Consider the following 3,888-nt stretch of genomic DNA (forward strand, 5'->3'; position numbering starts at 1 on the left):
ATGGGATGCGGTTTTGGAGGTACGATGAATGCCATGGGAGGTGGCTTTTTGGAGATATGGATGATGGCATGAATGCCATGGGAGGTATGGGTGGCGGCATGAATGGCACAAAGCATGCCGATGAAGAAAAAGAAGGCAATGACGAGATGAAGCCAAAGGAGAAAGAAAGCACGAGTGGCAAGGAGGGTTGAGAGACTATGTATCTTTTGTTTGTGTCGGTCATGCACTTTTGTTTGTGCCGGTCATGCACTATGTTTGTGATTTGCATTTGAACTTGATATGCGGATTTGAAGTTGAATTTCATATGTTGTTGCTTTACGTGCATAGTGATCTTGCATAGTTGTGGTACAAAAATTCATATGTTAAATTAGCCAAATTCATAGTTTGTTCAAATACATATGTAAACAAATTGTGGTGCAACTGCCCTATTTGGTGCCCTATTATAGTATTTGGCACACCATGCAAGCGAATAATTTCACGAAAGAACAAATCAGCAACATTAACAGCATCATCGCTTTTATGACATGGTATAAAGTGTGCCATTTTCAAGAATCTATCCACGACAACAAATATGCTATCCCTCCCCTTCTTTGTTCGAGGTAAACCTAAAACAAAGTCCATAGATATATCCTCCCAAGGAACACTAGGTACAGGCAAAGGCATATATAAACCATGAGGATTGAGTCGTGACTTAGCTTTTTGACATGTAGTGCAGCGAGCAACAAAGCGCTCAACATCCCGTCTCATCTTTGGCCAAAAGAAATGTTTAGAATTGCACAGGATATAGAACAACACTTTGTTCTCATATGCCAAGTTCTTTGGATTTGCCTCGGTGTAAGCATCACCCACAATCCTTGGGTCCATCGGCATGTGCAACTCAAGCTCAGACACTTCCCACCAGTGCAGTCTATCTTCATGTGTTTCATCAAATTCGCACCGAGGAAGATTTAGTAGAGCAAGAAACTGGTCAGCTGAGCACTTGATATTTTCTGCTTTGGTCATCCATTCTAGGATCAGGACTGCTCTCTGCAAGTTCTCTGGGGGTACAAAGAGTGGCAAAGAACCGAAGAATAACTTTATGGTTGTAGCCATGATTGAAGTGGAGAAAACAGTTTAGGAAGACTTGTTCAATTTGCTCGATGGTGTGGTGGAAACAAGGTAAACTTTCGAGCTCTGCAAAATCTAGGATCTTGTTCTTGAAGATGTGATTCTTACAATATATAATGCGGGCATAATATATTGCCTGCTCCTTGGTCCAGAATCTCGGTGACATAGAAGTCCTTCCACCCTTTACCGGGAACATAACACCGGTATGACGGAAACTAGGGCGGCAAGAGTGGAACAAAACACCAGGCATAAGGCCGAGCCTTCCACCCTTTACCAAGTATATAGATGCGTTAATAATAATATAAGAGATATTGTGATATCCCAACCAAAATCCTGTCCACCATGGAGCAATCTTCAACTTCACCTGCAACTAGCAACGCTATAAGAGGGCTGAGCAAAGCGGTAACATAGCCAAACAACGGTTTGCTAGGAAGGGTGTCAAAGGTTAGAGGTTCATGGCAATTTGGGATGGCTTGAAGAGCAACAGATAGGTAACGTAGTATAGCGATAGAACGAAGCAACTAGCATAGCAATGATAGTAGTGAGATCCAGGGTAGCGGTCATCTTTCCTGAAATCCCGCAAGGAAGAAGAACGAGTCCATGAAGAAGACGAACGGATGAAGCCACGAAGACGAACCAAGCGTAGACGAACGAATCCTCACGATCGCAACGGAAACAGGAACTATCGAAAAGAAGCACACAACATAGTAAACACACCACACATGAACAAGACATGATGCACAACCAAGCATGATGCAAGACAAGACTACATGAAGCTACTCATGGCAAGAGATGATGCATCCAAGAGCAACACATCAAAGCAAGTTTAAATGAGGCCGGGAACAACATATAACAATTCTGGTAAGTCCTCATATGCATATTTCGAAATTGGTCCAGATCTGAATAAACCTTATGTTCAAGTTGTTAAACACCAAGTTAAGATGCACAAAGATGATCTACACGAGATTCTAGTCAAGTTACATATAAAGTTCATTTAGTTCAGAGCTACGACCTAGAAGATTTGAGCAAAACAAGTTAAACATGACATTGATGCAAAATGCATTCAAACATCAAGCAAACACTCAAAAACAAGGATGCAACATGATAATATGAAGCTACATGCAAATTCAAGCAAGTTTCATATAGAGCACACCCAAAACGGAGCAACGGTTCAACACACACACATGAAACAAGTTTAAAGGACAAGCTGTCCAAAACAGCAACTAGGCATCTTGCAAGCATCAAAACAACATGCTACAGCATCTCAACATGAAAACAAAATACATGGACATGATGTACAGGTAAAGCATAACAAAACATGAACACTGAGCTATCTCCAGAATTCACTAGAACATGCTCAAACACACATGGCAAGATTGCAAATGATAACAGTTCAGACTTTGCAGAAAATAACATCAGGTTGCAATGTTTAGAGCTATCAAACAACATGTTACAGGAACTTATCATGGCAAACAAAGGCATGGCATGAAACTACTAAATGCATAGATCAAAAGTCCCTTACTGACCATAAGCCAAAAAGGATCATAAAATATGATTGCACCCACGTAAATATAGCAAGTTATAATACAGATTCAAACATGACAGAAACAGAATTATGAAGGCATGTTGGTGAGCTTGTACCACTCACCACAGAGCAATACATGGCATGGCAAGGTAACCAACAGTAAGAATACATGTTTGAGAAGCTAAGCATGGCAATAGCAAGGTCATAGGGTGCATGTAACACTAGGAAAACACATGGCAACAACTGAACTTAATGTTAACAGGCTGACAGCAACATTATCAAGCAACTTTGAAGCAAGATATGAACAAGCTATAGCAGGCTATAAATGCAACCAGGGGCATGGATGGATAGAGCATAACATGTAGAACAAAGCATATTTAGTTAACATCTCCAGATTATGCATATAATGATTTGTAGAAGCAGGTTTACATAGCATCATGAAATAACAGATTCAGTCTAGCAAAACAGCAACATCAAGTACCCTACTTAAGAAGCTCGATTCACTCACCACAAGTCATTGCATGACAAGATAAGCACAGCATCATCAAGAAGACATGTTTATGAAACAAACCAAGGCAAGAACAAGTTCATAGCATGCAAGGATGAACTACAACAACCTCGGCAAAATTAAATAACATGTAAACAATCTGCCAGGAAACATTTTGTAGCAAAAGTAGAGCACGAAAATGACATGCTAGACTACTCCATAATTACAAAAAGGGGCATCAATGGAGAGCAAAACTATATGTTCAAAACATATTTACTGAAGTATCTCAAAATATGCATGGATCTCTCTGTAGCAACATGTTTACATGGCATCAAAATAACAGCAAAACAGGGAGTAAAATCAGCAATATCACGAAGCCTAGTTTGCATGCTTGTTCTAGTCACCACATTGATCACAAAAATACATGGTAAGCACCTCTGTAAAGAAGACATGGCATAGTTCAAAACACATGTAGACATCAACCTCATAGGATGCACACATCAATCATGGCAAAAATGACAAATGAGCAAGTTGTGTTAACAGACAGCAGACAACATCATGAAGCACTCTTGCAATGATGATTCAGGCATCAAGATGAGCTCAAATGAACATGATGCAATGGAATGAAATGATGTACTCGTTGAGATGAACAATTTGACATATTACACGTACGAAAGAGAGCTACATGCACAGAGTTACACCCATCACAACAATGCAACATAATATGAGTTTTCAGAAAAAGACTTAGGCAAAAATAGACCTCGCGAGG

This window comes from Triticum aestivum, chromosome 2B, assembly GCF_018294505.1.
Source record: "Triticum aestivum cultivar Chinese Spring chromosome 2B, IWGSC CS RefSeq v2.1, whole genome shotgun sequence".
In the NCBI taxonomy this organism is placed as follows: domain Eukaryota; kingdom Viridiplantae; phylum Streptophyta; class Magnoliopsida; order Poales; family Poaceae; genus Triticum; species Triticum aestivum.